Below are 21863 nucleotides of genomic sequence, written 5' to 3' on the forward strand. Positions count from 1 at the left end.
TGAGTTAAAAATTCCTGCTCTTGAGTGGCTCAAAAACTTGGCAGGAAAACAATGATCTAAACAGATTATTACTATACACTATGCTAAATGCTACAATACAAATAGGGACAAAGGTCTGTGAAACCAAAGGGAGGGCGAATAATTCAGCCTGGGAGTAGGACCCATGGAGGAGATGACATCTGACATCCAAAAAGGGAGCAGTGTTCAGGATCATCCTAGGAAGTATAAATTACTCCTTTCTGTAGCGGCAGGGGTAGAAGTAGATAAGATTATCAAGAGTAGCTATGAGTCACAAGGTATTTACTAAGTGCCAGGCAAAACACTAAACATTTGGCCTGAGCTACCTTCATATAATATACCCACCAACCAAAATGACAGATACTGTTATTACCATTTTACAGGGGAACACTGAAACTTCAAGAAGTGAAGTAACCTGACCAAGATCACACAGGTAGGAAAGAGTAAATTTTTGATGAATGAGTGAATGAAATCATATAACATTCGTAAATCTGGAATTGAAGTATCTCACCGTCAAATTATAATATCGTAAGAGAGATCATGTGAGTGGGATAACATTGTCTAAACAATTTTCGTGGCATAAGCAGTTTCACCTTTTCTTGGGAAGGAATCAGAAGCTCTTCATCCTCCCTTGGGAAAGGTAGCACTTAGCATTGCAAAACATTCACGTCCACCAATTATACCAACAACTCCTCACGAGGCCCTAACCTCCTGAGTGAGATGGAGACACCTTCACTCACCTACAATCAAATTGAAATGGATTTTTTTGTTCTCTTGTGCCAGAATACCATTTTTTTTCTTTTAAAAACAGGATCTTGAATATAAATAACCTCTCTTCTTTGCACTAGGTTTGTCATATGAACATTATAAGATGGCCAATTCATATTTCCTTATTTGTAAATTTCTTTCCTGGTAGCCTACATTTTTCCAACCAATATTTCACCAAATGTTTGGTTACATCCTTCAGTAAACATCTGTTGGACTCTTAGACTCACTCGCATCTATTATAATATTTCTTTTAATCCTCAAAATTAACTTTCTGAGGTATTATTATTATTATTATTTTGACCTCACTGTGCAGCTTGTGGGATCTTAGCTCCCCAGCCAGGGTTTGAACCCGGGCCCTCAGCAGTGAAAGCACAGAGTCCTAACCACTGGACCACCAGGGAATTCCCACTTTCTGAGGTATTGTTAAGCTTATTTACAGATGGAGAGACCTGGCCTTGGACAATTTGGTGTATGGCTCAAGGTCACACTTGTCCAAGGTCATAGAGTTAACAGAGCCAAGTTAAGAATTCAAATATTTTGACACCATGGCCCCTGTTTGTTCCACAAGACCAGAGGGTCTCCCTATAAATGGAATGAGACTATCCCTCCATGACTTGGCCGAGATAAAATATTAAACGATTCAAGATAGTCAATACCTGATTGTATCGGAAGGATTGGCCTAGCAAATAAGTGTTACAGGGGTGAAGTCAGTGTAGGCTCTGGTAATCAGAGACTGGGTTTGGCTGGGTGGGGGGAGCAAGAGCAAAAGGGTAGCCTGCTTGACTGGAAGGAAAGCATTAGCAAATATGTTGAGTTGCGGCTGAGCATGTGCTCTGTGGACAAATAAAAAGTCTTCCTGGTATAAATAATTTGAATTATTTCATGGATAAATTTTTCAGTGCTAGTACCATTGCCTTGAATACTTTATGGATTAAGATGTATGAAAATAAACAAAGCAAGTCTGGAAGAGAACCTGGAGATACATTTTAAACCATGTTAATGTGCAGAAAACCAGAATGGTGGCTACTTAATTTGATAGACAGTTGACCATGTACATATAAAAACACAGGGTTATAGACTTAAGGCAGGTTAAACAAGGTGTATTTGATGGCAGGTATACAGCCTAAAAATATGATCTTTGTTTTTAACTTTATCTTGGTGAATACAAGCATATTACATATTCCACTTGCAATCATTTTTCTCAGCAGTTCATCCATTGACATGCACACACACGCATGTGAGCAGATGTTTTCTAGTACCTTTGGCAGAAGAATTTAGTGCCTTGTACACATCACACCTGCCATGTCATGCTTATTGATTGAACGATTCAGCTTGCTGAAAGGTACTGGGTGAGATATTAATTTTAAAATGAAAGCCTTCACATCTACTAATGCCTGTCAGTCTCTGGAGTGAATGTGCCATTCGAGCCAACGGAAGTGGGCAGAAGCAGCCTTCATGGGTAGGGCTGACAAGTTATTTTGAGTCTGCTGAATTACCTTTATTGTTGCCTGGTACTTATAGGCAGACCTCTCCTTCCATTAAAGTCCAGTGCTCACAGTACTTCTGAAAATAGCTCTAGTGGTTTGGAACTCATATTCCTGGGTTTTTGCATAAATGAACTATTTGTGGTAGTTGAACGATAAATGGTGAGATAGTGGTGTTTTACAGGCAGTGAAATGACAAGGTCAGTTTTAATTAAGCTGAGATCGACCTCAGTCTGTATTGCACACTTCTGATTAGGTTATTTCAAATTAACATAAGTTTTTGGAGACTTCGCTGAAGTCAGTGGTGTTAAACACCAGCTGTGCTGGCAGAGAAGCGTGGGATATGAGAAGGAGATAGCATTCACATTGAAATTAGCACTTGGCACAATATAATTCTCTGATTGCAAACTATGTGGAGTTGCCTGTGCTAATTGGTTGATTTTATTTGAAGCAGATGTTGTTAGCTTTCCCACTAATGATCTGGAGAGAAATTCTTTTGAAAGACATGCCATGTTAGGATCTCTGCAGTATAATAAGCTAATTACAACTTTAAGTACTTGCAGTAATTAGCACAATGTGTATAAAGTGTTCCTGATCTTTTCACCCTGCCGCATTATTGTCAGGGCAGCTTGAAAAACAAAAAGGAACGCTAGCTGGATTGAGTCTCCCTGGTCTAGCCTCTTCGTTTCCCAGACTTCTGCACTAAAGAGATAATGAACTCGACTTAAATCCTTCTCTTTCAGACATGTCAAAAAGGTTTAGTGCCAACCCCCAACCCACCCAAAAAACAGAGAGTGGAATTTGTCAAACTAAAACGTTACGTTGCACACGTATGCCTTTATGGCTTGTGAGGTCTTCATCACATTAGCAAACCGAGGTGTTTGAGGGCACCATTAGTGTATTTATCTCATGTTCATTTATTTTATTGTTTATCAGTTTGGTCCGGGGATCAAACCTATATTTTACTTGAGAACATATCCCCATCACGCTTCCAAGCCACAACTCAGACTTCTCTGTATAGAACACTTCATGCGTTTGATATTTCTGTAAGCCTAAAATCTGGTCTTTCTGTATTTTGAACAACTAAGTTATTACATATATATTTTTTCCTTATAGTAATTATCAGAGGGAAGACGTAATAGGAGTAGATGTGGGGAGTGTGACAAAAATGGAAAAAAATGAATTGGGAGAAAAAGAATTGGTAGAGACAAATTCTTAATAACATATCAAGCAAAAGTCCAGAATTAACTGCTATTAATATGAGTGAACCTGACATTTGAGACTGGTGACTAAAATTCTTGTATCTCTAAGAAGATGCTAAGTTGATCAGTAGAAAATAATTTATAGTAAAACATCACTATTTAAGTAGTTCTTTGTGGCCTTTTTTTAAAAAGTTCCAGAGTTTGCATTTCTAAGATCTATTATTTGAGATAGATGCTTAAGACTAAAAATGCAGCCATTCGTAATGGAGCCTTCTGCCAGAACAGGTGAACCTATCCAAGTTTTTGTATTTTCTTATGGCTCCTTCTTTGGTTTAAGATACTTCTTGTGGGGAGGCAGAGACTGAAGAAATTCTCCTTTTAAAGTACCTTTGAAGAAGTTGGCTGGTTCCCTTGGCTCTAATTTCTGGAAAGTAGGCAACCTGATCTCATATTCTCAACTTGACTGCAGAAATCAGGTAGAAAATTCCCTTATTCTTACCTCTACTGCTGTTGTCTCTTTGGTTCTGGAATTGAGAGCTGGGGTTTCTGTGGTTGCTGGATTTATATCTACCTCCAGTAGTGTAATATTTCACAAGGTAAATAGCCAGGCTCCTGAAAAGAGAGGAGGAGTCAAACCAAATACCAGTTATTTGAGAAAAGCAAAGATAGAGAGGCTGATGGAGATTCACCCTCTCCAATTATTAAAAGAAAGGAAGGGTTGTAGGTTTAAGGGGATTCCAGTACTTTAGCCATTCTTCATAAATAGAAATAAACATTTATGGTTATGAAAATTTATTGATATAAGTAATGAAAAACAGTGAAGGGACTTCCCTGGTGGCGCAGTGGTTAAGAATCCGCCTGCCAGTGCAGGGGACATAGGTTCGAGCCCTGGTCTGGGAAGGTCCCGCATGCCTCGGAGCAACTAAGCCCATGCGCCACAACTACTGAGCCTGCATTCTAGAGCCCGCGCGCCTAGGGCCTGTGCTCTGCAACAAGAGAAGCCACTGCAATGAGAAGCCCGCGCACCACAACTAGAGAAAGCCCACATGCAGCAAGGAAGACCCAAAGCAGCCCAAAAAATAATTAAAAATAAATAAATAAATAATCCCAAAAAACCCCAAAACCGTGAAGACTTTGTGCTTTTCCTGAGCTTACAGAGCTTCAAGTCCTCAGTGGAACCCATAGGAAATAATTATGCTCAAGCAAAACATACGAGGACAGAGTTTAGTGCTGACATTTTACACCTGTCATCGTGTCTGGCATGTCTTAGGTGCATAATAAATGGTAAATGGATGACTGCTTTTTTAGTGAAAAGTTAACGACTCATTCTCTGTCACTGCCATGAGGTTTGGTGAGTTTCCACATTCCTGGAAGTATTGTCATGAATTAGAACTGCTTGAAATGACGTGTACATTTATTTGTCTCATTGGACTTGATATCCTTAACGAGTGCTTTAGTGCAAAAAGTTAAAGGCACATCCTTCGTGTTGGGAGTTTTGACATCTAGCATCCTTACTGATAAAATTTAAACGTCTTATTTGGCTGTGGAACGGATCACCCCACTTAGAAATGGAGCATCTGCCAGAGTAACAAAAAGTTGTTTGACAATAAACCAATGGATTTACATTTTTTGTCAGTAGGGATCTTTTATTCTTATCTTGTTTTTATTTACTTAAACCCAAAGCTGCTATTACTTACTCCTAATATAATACCATGGTCATAGGAATATAAACTGAGTTCCTAACAATATATATATTTGCTCTCACTATAAATAATCTTCATTTTCATAAGTTTGAGAAAACTAGAAGTCGTCAAACTGTTGCTAGATGCTTGAAATATAATAATATATATGAATGTTATATTTTTATTATATAGATATAGATGTGTGTATAATATTACATATTATACTATAAATTATCTATTATATAAGTATAAAACTCTATCTATCTAATCAATCTTTCATCTTTCAAAAGAGGCCACCATTGGAAAGACCATAACCAGGCCAAATGATTAACTTTATAATTTTACTATGTTCTAATAACACGTATTTGGAGAAAGTTAATGGCTAAGCCATGACATTTTTTCATACACTTTTTCATGAGAAGAAAATAGTCTGACCTACAGAAGGGCAAACTGACTTTCTTAAACCTTTCAGCTTTCTGAGACTGAGGAGTTTTCCTAAAAAGAAGGTCCCCAACTTTCAGGGAACCAGCAGTGAGGCATGACCTTTTCTAATTCATCTGCTCACTGCTAGCCCTCTGTGTTCCACCGTGGCTCCACTGTCCTGTCAGGGTCTAATGAAGCATGTGACGCCAAAAACAGTTATTCCTGAGATGCCAGCAGAAATGGTCATTTCTTTTACTTCCAAATGTGCCAAGTGGGGACAAGAAATCCTTACTTGATTGTTGGGGAAAAAAATTAAAAGCTAACTCCAGATTTTAACATTAAAGAATTGAGGTTGTTTGATCTTTAGAGGATACAGCAATTACATACGAAAATCTCTTTCATGTAAGGTTTTTTTAAAAAGTCGACTGCATGCCTTCATCTTTTGTGTCATAGATTACAGGGATAGAACTAAATAATATCATTTTTAGGACCAGAATTTTTTCCCCATTTCCCAATACATTTTTCTCTCCTTGCCATAAAAAGCTTGAAAAACAAACTCCCTGAGGCACCAGAAGCAGGAGTAAGTGGGGTGGTTTGGCTGCGGACCAGAGTAGCACAACGGGTTTCTGCTTCCTTTCTGTTCATGCTCCCCGCTTCCCTCCAAAACACACACAAAGCTCTTCATGACTTTCTGGTTTCAGGCTCCCGTTTTGCAATTTTTTCCATCATGTGTTGGGAAGAAATTGAAATGTAAAATTATATCCCCTGAAACAATCATATTGTTTTGGGGGCATAGGAAGGAGAGTTACAGAGATGAGTTTTTTTCTTCTTAAAAAAAAAAAAGGCTACTATGAGCCACAATACCCATCCCTTGCTGCTCTCTGAACCTCTCAGGTGTTTTTTTTTTTATAACTCTTATTTAATTTTGCAAAAAAGTAGCTTAACCACTGAGAAAATTGTGCAGAGGAAAGAAAATTTCCTGATGAGGGATTATGCTCAGCAGAGATGCAATAATATACTGTTGTCACTTGTTTCTATGTGCTATTTTCTTTCCTCTGGGCACACCCCATTTCACACACACATCCTTTAAGTCATTGGGCTGAGAGTTTGGCAGACCCAGAAGTGGAAAAGGATGATTTCAGCTCTAGTCATAGCAGGTAATGGAGTTCGCAAAGAAGGCTTCAATATTGCTTCAAGGAAGTTGAAAATGACTAATGCGATGACTAACAGTAACATCTAAAACAAAAGTATAATTCTGCACTACAGTAAGAATGAGTGACCTTCTTGGCTTGGAAGAGGGAGGCGAGAGGGTGGAGGAATCTTTGGGAGGAAGATTTCAGAACAAATGGACCTATAATGTTAGTATTTAAATGCAATTTACTCATTCGCTTCAGCAGATAGTCTTAATATGCATGTCACCTGTGGACAGAGCCTGAAGAATTATAAGCATTAATGTGTTTTAAATAATTTGAAAAAGAACAGTTTTATTAAATACTACAGTCATGTAAGTAAAAATTTAAAATAAATCTCTTTATGTTTCAGAAAATTTCTGCCTACAGGTCTTTTTTAATGGTTAGATTTTAAAATTATAAATAATGTGTGCTTAAAAAAATCACGCTGCAGTGGTTGCCTCAAAATCAACTACACTTCCTGAAATGCTGAAACCAAGAAAACTAGGGTCTTTAAGTCCGGGTGTGCTCCCTACTTGCCCAGACCCACCCGAGTGCCTGCACCATGACATGGCTTTGCAAATCAGGCATCAGATGAGCTAGGTGAGGATGTGAAATAAACCCCTGATGGGCTCACATCTTTCCGTGGTTCTCTCTAGTGTTTCAATGAGGTGAAATAGGCTTCTTATGTTTTGGATTTATCCCTGTTTTGCTTTGTTTCCCTGGAAACTTACTTCTTGAAAGGGTGTTGCCTCTAGTAATGATCAGACTTAATACTTAAGGACTACTAGTTTAGTGCAGGGATTCTCACTGGAGATTCAGGGGTGAGAATCCCTAATAATGGGTGAAAAATTGTGTATATTATGTGCATTTTATGGGAATAAGGCCCGTAACTTTTATCTCAGGATTTGTGAATTACGAAGCATAGTATTTGATCCTGATAATAACTCTGAGGCAAAGATAAATGATCAGTACTACTTTATACCTGACTTCACTGAGGCTCATGGAAGTTTCGTCACAAGTTTGAAATCCAGTAATCTTTCCCTGTAGCCTTTCAAGGCTATTACTTTCATTGGCTTTAAAACAAGATGGTCATAATATATGTACATACTCCCCTCTCCAGGAAGTGGAGATTAATCTCTCACTCCACCCAAGTTTGGTCTAGACTTAGTGACTTGATCTTAAAGAATAGATTAGAGAAAGGGACAAATAGTAACTTTACAGTGCAGAAACCTGGCTAATACTACATTAACCAAGTGAGGAAAGTTAATATCACCAGTGATGTCAAGGCCCTTCCTAAGATGACATGACTTGAGAAGGGCACTTCACTTCTGTGATATTCTTCCTCAAACCACTAACCCCAGTCTAATCATGAGAGAAACATCAGAAAAATCCAGATTAGAGGACTGTTTACAGGATACCAGGTCAGTACTCCCTAAGGCTGTCAAGGTCACGAAAAAGAAAGACTGAGAAATTGTCACAGGCCAGAAGAAACTGGGGAGACATGACAACTAAATGCAGTGTGGTATCCTGGATTGGATCCTGGAACAGAAAACATTAATGGAAAACTGGCGAAACTGAAGTCTAGAGTTGAGTTCATAGCAATGCACCAATGCAATGTTGGTTTCTGGGTTTTGATAAATATATCATGGAGATGTAAGATGTTAGCAGAGGGGTAAATTGGGTGAGGGATATAAGAGAACTCTCTTTATTATCTGTATTGTCTAAAATTATTCCAAAATAAAAAGTTAATTTAAAAAATTGCTTGAATCTAGAAAGATGACCACAAACTCAACTCATATATTTTTCCTGGATTAACCAGAATAAATGTCACCTTCCCTGGAAATCCTTCTGTATGACCTTACATACTAATCTAACAGAATTTATGGTACCCTCCTGGGAGTTAGGAGAGGCATTATTGTCTAGTGGTTATGAGTTTGGACTCCTGGGGTCAGGCTGCTGGGGTCTGAAGCCAGCTCTACCACTTATCAGCTATGTGACTGCCAGCACATGACTTGATCTTTCCCTGGATTAACCTACCTCATAGGGCTGTTGTGGGCATGTAATTTAAAGTTACACATTTGAAGTCCTTAGAATAGAGCCTGGTACATAATTAGTACTCAATAAGCGGTAGTGGTGATGATGATGATGGTGATGATAATGATGATAGTTCCAAAGCATTGTTTTTATAACACTGTCTCACAGTATCTAATTGTTTACCCTGCTTTTGCTTTTAGATGGTGAGGTCCTTGAGGACAGAAGCCATGTTTTATTTATCTTTGTATCCTTCTGCCTGATAAATAGTAAGTACTCAATAATTGTTGATTGCATTACACTTCATTTCTTGGATCCTCACTTGCCATATCTGGGATTTGGGTGTGACCCTTCTGTCACTACTGCCAAATTCCAGGCTTACTGGGAGATAACTACCAATTCATTAACACTCCTTAGGGCTTTTTTAGGTGCAGTGAGGGATGCAAAGACATATATATGAGGTCTCTACCCCTCAGAAACTTACCAGCATATATGCTCCAATAACTATATTTTAATTTATCGGAAAATGATAGAACTCTAGATTAAACAGTACTGAGGACAAGTGCTTAAACTCTAAGAAAGAATAGATTGTAGCAAAATGGGATAATGTAAGAGAATACAGGATAATCTCTTTTTAAAAAATTTATTTATTTATTTTTGGCTGCATTGAGTCTTCGTTGCTGTGTGCGGGCTTTCTCTAGTTGTGGAGAGCAGGGGCTACTCTTCCTTGCAGCGCGCGGCCTTCTCATTGCGGTGGCTTCTCTTGTTGCGGAGCATGGACTCTAGAGCACAGGCTCAGTAGTTGTGGCGCATGGGCTTAGCTGCTCCGCGGCATGTGGGATCTTCCTGGACCAGGGCTCGAACCCGTGTCCCCTGCATTGGCAGGCAGATTCTTAACCACTGTGCCACCAGGGAAGCCCAGAATAATCTACTTTTATGGAACATTCAACATGCCTCCCTCCCCTGTAGAGCATGAGAGAAAATGAGCTAAAAATTTAAAAGAGAAAACCAAAGTTTGTTAGACATTCTAGAGGTGCAGAGTTCTTGTTTGAGATTTATTGTGGTGTTATTCCATTATTGAGAGGGAACTTAAGTAATTTAAAACTTTTACTAACTTGTACAAGACTTATTTTTTTTAAGACAAAGTGTTGAGATATGAGTTGTAGTGGTACTGATGACAATGAATGGACTGAGCTTGGTTAAAAAATGAATTTGTTACTATAAAATGTACTTGAAAAGTAGCAACAAAAAAGTGGGCGGAGGATGAATTTCTTTGGGACTTCTGTTCTCTTTTACCAGTGCCACGTTGCATCCTTTGGTTTCCCCTTAACCGGTATCCATAGGGAAAACTTTTTAATCGGTATATGTTAATTAACTTTAACAAATCTTTTTCCAAATTCTTCTCTCAGTAGCCAGAGAGTGCATTGTGAGTAGGGAGGGTGTTCAAAATGACTGAAGCTACCTGGCCAGAGGACCCTGCCATATGTTTGAAAACTTAACCTTGCCCTGGTTTTCATTCCAGGGCAACCAAAAGCCAAGCTCACATCCTGGCCGTATATTTGGAAGTCCACATCCTACCCACATAATTTAGGACCTGAATTATAATGTTACATCTTACAGCCCTTAGATAAAAGGGATGTAAATGTAACTCTTACAAGCACTGTTCCTATTCCGTCCAAGGCCATGAATTACCATATGGTCTGGAAGAGATCATCTTAATTTTGGGGACCAAGCTACTGGGCTGTAGTTGATATGGCTAATTCTTGAACCCTGCTTTTCAGATTGAATTGCCCAGGGTTGGAACTGACTAGATTTGGCTCATGGAATTCCAGATGCTATGGTAATTATAGTGCAAGACTAAATTTTCTGTTCTCATTTGTCTTTTTAAACTACTTTGATTCCTCATTTGGTCTCTTTCACCCAGTATTTAGGGGTTATAACTTCTATGAGTAAAATTTAGTTTTAAATGGAAGAAAATTTAGCTCCTGCTACTATGGTACTAGTTAATCATAAGTTCATAAAAAAGCTAACATACTGGGTCAGAGAGGCAGCATTAAAATTTGATGCGTTTGGGGAAAATAAATTAAAAAGGTCTGGTAGAAAGCTTGCACTCTAGAGCTTTTCCTCTGCCGTCTGTCATCTGAGGCATAAACCTGTGCCCTCATGTGTATCCAATTGCAATGTATCTCTTCTATCTAAAGTCAGATAATTACAAGGTTCCATAGTCCCTTGGCAGACTGAATAAAGAGTTACTTTCATTTCTTTTCTTAGGCTCTAGACGTATACTGTGTTCTCTAGAGATACTGTACACAATTCTGTAGTAAGGCTGTTTATCAGCATTTACGAATTAATATCCGTTTAGCTAATGGTAAGCCAAGATTGACTCAAGAGCACATAGCATGTGGTTATCTTTAGGATGTGGGATGACTATGTTGATTTTGTTTATCACCATCTTCATTAAGAAGTGTCATGTACAAACTGAGTAGTAGAAAAGCATCAGATGCTCCTGGCCCAATATACGGGACATGTATTCATCTAAATAACTAGTCAGTGAGCAAAAGAGAAATATGTTGTAGAGCAGTGATAAATGTAATGGCAAGTAGAGAAAATTGCTTCTTTAGCTGAGGGACATTTTCTATCACTGTTCTAATTAATCAGGGAATACATTAGGAAAAGTTTTAGGTTTCACAAGGGAAGAAGAAGGCTTTATGAGCAAGGTTTTGTTCTCTTTTTAATTAGAGATAGGAAGGAAGATATTGTTTAGCAAGTTTCTGTGGTGGAGGTTTGGAAGTTGAGGGCCAGATTATTTCACAAAAACCGTGAGGTTCAACTTGGAGGTGAAAGAATACATTTTTAAGATATGACAAAGAACAATATCTCAGCTGCCTTTTGGCTTTTCTCTATGTAATTCGAGAACAGTTTTTAAAAATAAAGAAATTGTAATAATTTTTTTCATTTCAATAATTTATTAAATTATTCAAAATAATATTATGGCAAGCACTAAATATATTCATATGACATGAGAAAAAGAGGAGTTGCAAAGCATTCTATGAATGTTCAATGAATACTAATTTATGATGGTAAATATAAAAATAATTTAAGGGCCAGTAAATGCAAGGGATGACAAAAGATTAATTCCCATTGTTCTTTTCAGAAGAGAAGAATATGGAATGATGGGGTTGCTGACTTCAAGTCTGGAGATCAGTCAGGTGAGTATCGGTGAAGGGTACATTTTTAGTTCTGCTCAAGAAGGAGCAAGACGAAATACACTTGCTGTGTAGACTAGAAAAATTTCTAAGTTTTAAAGAAAGATTTGGCACCCAAATACACCTATTTTAAGTGTTCATTTTTGATGAGTTTTGACAAATATATACACCCATATATCCACCACCACAGTCAAGATTTAGAACATTTCCATGACCCAAAAATGTTTCCTTGAGCTTTTTCCTAGTCAATTCCTTATCTATGCCCACAAACAACTGCATATCTGCTTTCTATCAGCATAGATTAGATTTGCCTTTAAAACAAAAGCGTTTCAGGTAAATGAAACCATACAGTATGTACTCTTTTGTATTGGGATTCTTTTGCAGAGCATAAAGTTTTTTAGATTTATCTGTGTTGTTGCGTATATCAGTAATTTATTCCTTTTTATTGCTGAGTAGTACTCCTCTGCATAGGCATTCCACAATTTATCTATCCATTCACCTGTTGAAGAACATTTGGATTCTATATTAGTATGATTAAATCTCCATCATTTAGTAGGCCTATGTCTCTGGGCTGTGACTGTTGTTTTTCTCCAGTGGTATAGCTTTTATAAAAAATTTGTCTTAGGTGAGACAGCAATGCTATATAAGTGGCTGGAGTGGGAGAAATTCCCTTCCTCTAATTGTGATAAAGCTCTGGAAAAGTCTTTTCCTCTGGATAGCAGGCCTTCATTATGGAGAAGGCATGTTTCATAGTGATTACTCTTCCCTTTCCCTTGCCAGGGCCATGAGTGTATCTATCTTGAATCTTCACTATGAGAACCTGGTCAGTTTCCTGGAGGTAAAGCCTATGAGGGTGTGGGGTCCCCCAAAAAGTGGCCCTCAGAAATTTCTTACTCTCACACTAGTCCATGCTTAGTCTCCAGCAATTTGTCAACCCTACCATTAAGTGTTCCTACCAGTTTATGGCTCCCACGGCTTCTGCTCCAAGTAAGCAGATCTTGGCTATGCCTCTCTGAATGCATCTATCTCCAGATTTCAAGGTGGTGGTTTGCCCTGTGACCTCAATTCTCTGATGGCTCCAAGGAAAGTCTTGATTTTCAATTTGTCCAGCATATTCTTGTTGTAAGGACAGGTGTGACATCTTTTAAGTTCTTTTTTTTAAAATTAATTAATTAATTTTTATTTTTGGCTGTGTTGGGTCTTTGTTGCTGCGTGCGGGCTTTCTCTAGTTGCGGCGAGCAGGGGCTACTCTTCCTTGCGGCACGTGGGCTTCTCGTCGCGGTGGCTTCTCTTGTTGCAGAGCACGGGCTCTAGGCGCACGGGCTTCAGTAGTTGCAGCACGTGGGCTTGGTCGTTGTGGCTCACAGGCTCTAGAGCACAGGCTCAGTAGCTGTGGCACACAGGCTTAGTTGTTCCGCAGCATGTGGGATCTTCCTGGACCAGGGCTCAAACCCGTGTTCCCTGCACTGGCAGATGGATTCTTAACCACTGCGCCACCAGGGAAGCCCTAAGTTCTTTACATGTTGGAACTGAAACCAGAAGTGTCCCGCACTTTCATTTTTGAAAGACATTTTCACTGGGTATACAGTTCTAAGTTGACATTTTATTTCCATTGTCTTTAGGCGTTAATGGTTTCTAACAGGAACTCTACAGTGTTTCTTAGTCTTGTTCCTCTGTATGTAAAACACCTTTTCCCCATCTTCCTCTGGCTGCATTTAATATTTTCTCTTTTTAATAATTTGATTATAATATGCCTCTCTGTGGTTTTCTTTCTGTTTATCCTCCTTGGGATTTGTTGATATTCTTGGTACTGGGGGTTTATAGTTTGTGTAATTAGGAAATTTTTCAGCCATTATTTCTTCAAATAATTTTTCTATTCCTCCTCCTATCTCCTGTCTTTCTGTGACTCCAGTTAGCACATTAGACCGCTTAATATTGTTCCATAGGTCATTGAGTTTCTTTTCATTTTTCTCCAGATTTTTTTCTGCTTGTGCTTCAGTTTGGTTAGTTTTTATTGTTATGTCTTCAAGTTTGCTAATCTTTTTTTGTGCAGTATCTAATCCAATGTTAATCTAAGTCAATGAATTTCATATTTCACATATTTCATTTCTAAAAATTTCATTTGACTTTTATTTATATTTTCTGTTCTCTCCTCATTATGTTCATGTTTTTCTTAAAAAATTTGAGCGCGCAGGGGCTTCCCTGGTGGCACGGTGGTTAAGAATCCGCCTGTCAATGCAGGGGACACGGGTTCGAGCCCTGGTCCGGGAAGATCCCACGTGCCGCAGAGCAGCTAAGCCCGTGCGCCACTACACTGAGCCTGTGCTCTAGAGCCCGCGAGCCACAACTACTGAGCCCGTGCGCCTAGAGCCCGTGCTCCGCAACAGGAGAAGCCACCGCAATGAGAAGCCCACGCACTGCCACGAAGAATAGTCCCCGCGCGTCGCAACTAGAGAAAGCCCACGTGCAGCAATGAAGACCCAATGCAGCCAAAAAATAAATTAAATAAATAAATTTATAACAAAAAAATAAAAAAAAAAATTTGAGCGTGTTGATTACATTTTCCATTATGATTTTAATATAATTGTTAATTCTATCATCTCTGTCATATCTTGGTCTCTTTTTATTAACTGATTTATTTTCATGGTTATATGTCAAATTTTCCTGCTTCACAGGGCTAGTAGTTTTTTATTGGCTGCTGGACAGTGTGAAGTTTATGTTGTTAAGTGTTGGATTTAGTTGTATTCCTTTAGACAGTGTTGGGCTTTGTTCTACAGTTAGCTCACTTGTGGGTCAGTTTTATCATTCCAGAGCTTGTTTTTAGCTTTTAAAAGGGCAGATCTAGATGCTGATTTAGCCTCACTTTTAAGGAGTGACCTTTCTGATGTCTCTACTGAGTGATCCTTTTATTCTCTGAACTCTGTTTTCTTTGGCTGGTGGAAAGACCAGTGATTCCTAGCTCCATGTGAGTTCTGGGAATTTTTGTCTCACCAGTCTCTGATAATTCCTTGTGACCTGAAGGATGAATTCAGTGGAGAGGAAAGAGAGTGAGAGTGAGAGTGAGAGAGAGAGAGAGAGAGAGAGAGAGAGAGAGAGAGAGAGAGAGAGAGAGAGGGAGAGGGAGAGGGAGAGAGGTCGTCTACTAAATAGAATAGGAACTATGATATGAAAGTAGTTTGTAGTTACCTGAGTTGGGAACTGTTTTGTCTCCCTTTTGGCTCTAAGAAGGCTCTTGTAAATATAGGTATGAGTCTTACCTCCTCACTTTACACTTTTTCTTTTTTTAAAAAAAAATATTTATTTATTTAATTTTTGGCTGCATCGGGCCTTAGTTGCGGCACACAGGATCTTCGCTGCAGCATGTAGGATCTTTCGTCGTGGCGCAGGGGCTCTTCATTGTGGCATGCAGGCTCTTTGTTGCAGTGTGCGGGCTTTTCTCTAGTTGTGGCACGTGGGCTCCAGAGCACATGGGCTCTGTAGTTGTGGTACGTGGGCTCCAGAGCACGTGGGCTCTGTAGTTGCGGCACACAGGGTTTCTAGTTGTGGTTCTTGTGCTCAGTAGTTGTGGCGCATGGGCTTAGTTGCCGAACAGCATGTGGGATCTTAGTTCCCTGACCCTGGATCAAACCCACGTCCTCTGCATAGGAAGGCGGATTCTTAACCACTGGACCACCAGGGAAGTCCCTACACTTTTTCTTAATTGTGAGTATGAACCTGGAGCTACCTTTAGTCATGACAGCTGAATCTGTACCTAGCTTTTGTCTTCTGAAACTTACCCTGATATAGCCAGTAAACCAGGAAATTAAACATACAGTTGTTTCAATCTAAGGAGGCTCAAACAGAAGACTCTTAGATTCTTGGTCTCCTCCTCTACTGTAGAGAGAGGTGGCAGTGTTGCTGATTGGAAAAACCACTAAACTAGGTAGAGGCCTCCAGATGTCAGGCTTCTAGAACTGGCTTTCCTATTCTTTGTGGGACTGAAAACTCACTTGATCCCTCCCTCCAGTGCTCTTTAGGTTAGATGGTCTTCAGTCCCTTTCATCTCAGATAGCCTACAATTCTAATATAGGACAGAGGTCAGATGTCTGGTAGCTTCAGTGACCCCAAATTAGAAGGCAGTAAAAAAATATTCTGGGAATTATGAATCAGGAACAAGACCAAATTCCTCTTTTTCTTTAGCAGCCAATGAGCTCAAGTACAAATTGGTTTCTCTGTGCTATAAACTGTAGTGTAGTTTCCCATGAGTGTCATATATGCATCCTGAATTGCTCCTTGGAGTTTGTCCATCAATTCTAAGTTATATTTTACCTGGTCTCATTACTGTGTTTCTGTATTTCTCAATTTTATTTTTTGTCTTACTTTGTTGTACAGATTCTTGTAGGTTACATCAAAATCTTTGTAGAGTGTGGTGCTGGTGGTGAGAATTTTAAAATCCTTAAATGAGGAAACAAATAAATAATGAAAACAGATGTAAAAATATCACAATAAACATCTAGCACTTATTCAGATATTTATGTATTTAAATATGCAATTCTTCACAAGTTTCTGTCTCTAAAGACAGCAAAGAAAAGTCTAAACTGGAAGATGAATGGAAGGATGCTAGAGACAGGAAAACATGGCAGCAGCAAGAGGTGATCATTTATTTTTCATATCAGAGGGAGAAGAGAGATCCAAAAGGAGATAGAAGACTGCCTTGTGTTTTATAGCACCTCACCTAAGCTGATATTCAGAATGAAGACATCTCATCATGAAGACTAGATTAAATAGTTTTCACTAATGTTTTGCTTGAGAAGGCAGGGAAAAAGTACGTTTTTTGTTTGGGATTGAAATAGCCAGAAAGCTTTAATTACTTTTACTGTGCTATGAGTTCACTTCTCACCAAAATCATGGAAAATATGTTCTTTTGATTTGCTTCGCAGAAGCATTTCTAATGCAATTGGAAGGGTATGATAACAGAAATGCCTTCAGTGATCCACTGCTTTCAGGGTTCTACAAAGAATGTATTCTGACTTCACAGGCCCTGGAGGAAGGATTTTTCATACCAGCCTTCTTGATATTTGAGGTCTGATCTTCTCATCTGTTCTCTTGATGTGGCATGAGTGGGTTTTCTGCCCTTCAGCACAGCTCAGATATTTGATTGTGGCCCTTCTCTCTTCTTGGATTTGGTAGACGTTTATCAGGCTGGGACTGAGTTACCTTCCTGTGTGACGATTCTGCTCTCCCCAGTTTCCATAGCTCTGTGCTGTAATGTGCTAGGTTAGAGACCCTCATCGTTGAGCGCAGATTATCATCATCTGCATACCTAGAGACTCCATCAAGAGCTGAGTCTTTGGGTCACCTCTCAAAGTGACCCCTCTACTCTGAGGGCTTACTTGAGATGAGAGAGTCCTTTTGTTCCTAGAATGTCTTTGTTTTATTCTTGGTTCAAAGACACTGGCTTTAACACTTTATACAACTAAGGTGACCTATGCTGTATTTCAGCCATAAGATTCTCTCAGCCTTGCTTAAGAGAAGGAGGGATACTCTCAGGATGGGAACTTCATCCTGGCCAAATCTTTATAAACATTAAAGTCTTTTTAAAAAAATTTAACTCTTAAACTCAATTTGCATTATTCTAATCTGAGTGCCTTATCTCTGGGCCCTTGACTGAAACAAAACCCAATAACAGTGGATTCGAATTTTCTTTGGATTTAACTTAATGAGTGTTTGGATTCTGAAATCTGTTTTAGATTCATTCTTCTGTATCTCAAACCTGAGTCTTTGGGTGATATTTCCTCTTTGCGTTTATTAATCCTTAATGCCTGCCAGGAATAGTGAAATTATATTAATTTTGTTACAAGAAAAGAAATGATAAAACAACAAGCATTACCTTACATGTTCTGCCCAGGCAATGGTATCTTCTGGGTAACTAACTTCTGGTTTATGTATAATATTTAGCATATAGGTAATCTTTTGCTTGAAAAATCAGAATATACATTTCATAGCATAATTTAAATATTTCAAAATAAAGGTAAATCACGTTCATTTTTCTCGTATAATTTAGAAGGTACTTTAGGATATTTTTCATTAGCTAAGGATATTTTAAACATTATTTATCATGGTATTCTTGAAGTAGTTAAATGTTCTAGTTAAGAGATTGGGAGGAATATTATAATCTTTAAAAAATGAAATGTGTTCTGACAGTGTTTTGGTTGAAATACCTTTCTGGGTTAGATATAGGAGAAACAGGGAGAAAAGAATGCACTCAGCTAGTATTGGGGGAGAAATCGTTTTCCTTTTCCTTTCTCTGTGGGCAAAAAACATGAGATAAAAATAATCAGAATAAGGTCCTTAGGTATCGAGAATTTATTAGAATCAGAACACTTACTACTTCAGAGCAAATGAGATCTATAGATCGTTAATTGCAGCTTGGTGTCTTTTATAAGAATGCCTCATGTAGTGAGCACATTGTCCCTTCACTAAATGGGTAGTGATTATCAGGGAGATTACTGTGATTTATAAGCTCATTTTCTTCATTTTACTTTACATGTGCCAGACACTGACTCATACAATAGAAAAACAAAACAAGGCTGATTTTTAGAAATGAAATGCTTTATTGATTATTGTTCACACCAGAAAGTTATAATATATGAGATTGTTGAGTATATAGTATATAAATTTTTAAAAATGACTTTACTGCAGGCTTTAGATGATAAACTCTAGTTTTGGTATATTACATTCCTGCCAGAATCTAAAGAGGGTTACCCAAATGGAGTAAAACAGTATTCTTTATTGTTATGGAAGGAGAAATTATTTTCCTGGAAAAAGATTCTACTTTATCCTGAAACGTACCCTTTTCAGATAAGTGTGATTTCTACAGTAACATGAAGAATTTTATGTCTTCAACCTTTATGGAGAAAAAGAATCAGATACTAAAGTGTGATGAATAATCAGGGAGTATGAGCCACAAGCAACATGTTACTCCTTGTTTTTCAACGAATGGTTTTTGGTAGCTTCAGATATCAAAGGAATGATTAGATCCTTAAGTTACTTATACATGCAAAGTTAAGTGGAGAATTTACACAGTTATTCTGATTGTTGAGAGGCAGTAAAACATGATGATAAGAGCTTGGGCTCTGTAGCTAGACTGCCTGGATTCTCATCATAGCTCTGCCAGTATGATCCTGGGCAATTTACTTAACCTCTCTGTGCATGTTTTCTTCAACTATAAAATAATGATGTTAATATTACCTAGCTCATAGGACTAAATGAGTTAATACACATAAATTGAATGGTGGCAAACATAATACAAATGATGAATAAGTGCTAGCTGTTAGACAAAGAAATATGTATACAGATTCATGGGCTGATTTTTCTTGATCAAGAAGCAAATTACTCTGGCAACTTCAACATTTTAAAAAACATTTTGAAGTAGTCTGTTAATTTATATGTAATGGTGTAGTGATGGGAAATGTGGTAGAGTGAGAAAGGAATCCACCATTTTTGAAGAACCCTTGTAGACTTTGAAATAAAACAAATAAGTGTTCATATTCCAGCTCTGTTCCTTGCTGGTTTCTGAACTTGAGAAGATTATTTAACCTTATAGAGCCTCAATTTCCCCACCTGTTAAAGGGGGGCAGTGCTACCTTGCAGTGTTGTGAGCATTTGCAATAATGAATATAGAGTTTTTAGCGTAATGCTGGTAAATAATAGGAATCAGGCAATGATTTAGCGGCTCTTTCACCAGCTTGATAGTGGAATTCTGTCTCATCCAAATAGCTCTCTCAGGGTCAAAGTCAGGGAAGGGACCTGGGGGAAAGTCAAGCCACTACGTTTTACTTTTTCTTTTTTTTTTCTGCTTTGAAAGTGAAGAGCACTTGTGATATATGAGTTTCAGAAGGCATTCCATGGATAGACCCAGTGAATCGTCTCAGCAGGATTTTGGAGACACTTCTCAGTCAAATCGTCCAATGAGTTGGGGCAGGCACTGGGGTACAAATCCAAGTTCACATGATACAGAGCTGTTGAGACAGGATGGAGCATAGTGTTCTGGAAGAACATCAGGAGAGAAGAAAATATCAGTCATGTGTCTCTCAAAAAGCAAGAGTCCCAAAGAGGTCAATGTTGGGCAAAGTCAGAAATTTGAGTACACAGATGTTGCTGACTTATTTCAGAGGCTTAGCTCAGGGGCCGGCATATAGATTTGGAAGAGCAGCAAGACCAATTCCCAGTTTCAGAGGTTCTGATAAATTGCTCAGTTATCAAAGAAAAATCAGCACAAAACATGTGAGTGGTGGGGATTAACATTTACCCAGCATCTACTTTGTGACATACACTGTGCTACATTTTCTGTATGGTAAGTACTGTTATTCTGCAGTTCTAAACTGGGGTTTGGAGAAACTAAGAAACTTGCCCAAAGTAAGAGCGCTGGCAAGAGGTAGAGCTGAGATCCACACCAAGATCTGTCTTGTTTAGCCTCTATAGATTCTCAGGGATTCTGGAACTAGAGAACAAGTCGTGGACTTAGCTGCTAGATCAATGATACTGGGAGAAACCTTATCTTGTGAAAATGGAAGAAAACCCACAGATTATAATTAGGCACACTGTCAGACAGAGCCAGAGGTGTAGAGTGACTTGATCCTGAGTCACGGTGATAAACTATAGCACCTTAAATTTCTGAAGACTAAGGCCAGGATTTATCTCAAAGCCTGGGACTAGTTGAGCCTTTAGCGGAAAGGTGATCCCAGTGACAGGAGGAGGGCTACAGGCAAGTAACTTCACAATTCATTTGTCTCCCACCCCACCTTCCACAGTACTTTATTTTTTAAATTAATTTTTCTTGGAGTATAGTTGATTTACAATGTTGTGTTAGTTTCTGCCATACAGCAAAGTGAATCAGTTGTACATATATCCACTCTTTTCTAGATTCTTTTTCCATATAGGTCATTACAGAGAAGTAAGTAGAGTTCCTTGTGCTATACAGTAGGTTCTTTTTAGTTATCTATTTTATATACAGTAGTCCTGCAGTACTTAAATGGTCCCCTGGAGTCTGCAAAGTGCGAAGAGTTAATGTAAAACTCTAAGTGCTTTTGCTGTCTAATTTGTTATCATGGAGTGGCCAAGTCATATGGCGAGCAACAAGGATCCCTAAGTTAAGGATATAGAGGTATGTTGGCAGTGTTTTATGTGGAAATTCTGTTCTCTGAATTTCATTAAAATAAATCATGGCCTGAATATCCTACGTCTAAAGGAAACAGAAAAATATTATCACCAAGTTGGAAACAGGATGAAAACAGAGATGTCTCTATTACTAAGTTATGCCAAAAAGTTTCATATTTAACTACTTATTTTTAGGACCACAGGACAGAAATTATATCTTAGATACTTAAATTACTATATGAAGGTTGGATTTTTGAGGCTAGTTAAAGTCAGGCTTAGATTCCATAAAACTGATTACTCTTTAAGGCTACCTCACAGGTGAAACATTTTATGTCACACTCAATTAGTTGAGTTCTAAATTTTTTATGTGTCAGAGGATTTGTTTACCATTAGGAGAAATGGGAAACAGTTTGGGACCATTTGCATATTCTCTTTAATCATGTTGTAAGTTAAGTTGCTTGTTTGGTTAACAGAAAGAATCCCTCTTATCTACTATGGGAAGGCTTGCTTTGGACCCAGTAGTAGTCTTACATCATCAGGTAAGTGTCTGATTGGATTGTCAAAATTTGTGAGTGAGGATATAGTTAAATTGAAATTTTAAGTATTCCAGGGACATATTTATCTTTTTTCTAGGTTGTGAAACGGTGACACATTTTGGAATGGAAGGTTAGCTTGTTTGTCACTTTCTTCAAACTTTTGTTTCCAAAATCTTCTTGTGATGTTTGGTGTGTATGTATGT

The 21863-nt window shown here is 38.4% G+C and overlaps 1 long non-coding RNA gene across 1 annotated transcript; it reads left to right on the forward strand.

The window, feature by feature from the left end:
- The first annotated feature begins 8981 nt into the window (after positions 1 to 8981).
- LOC125963147 (uncharacterized) lies at positions 8982 to 21663 on the forward strand. The gene is made up of 4 exons (XR_007474966.1): positions 8982 to 9049; positions 10562 to 10620; positions 11935 to 11989; positions 21598 to 21663. It is a non-coding gene; the product is annotated as an uncharacterized LOC125963147 (long non-coding RNA).
- The last annotated feature ends 200 nt before the right edge of the window (positions 21664 to 21863 follow it).

This window comes from Orcinus orca, chromosome X (assembly GCF_937001465.1).
Source record: "Orcinus orca chromosome X, mOrcOrc1.1, whole genome shotgun sequence".
NCBI lineage: Eukaryota > Metazoa > Chordata > Mammalia > Artiodactyla > Delphinidae > Orcinus > Orcinus orca.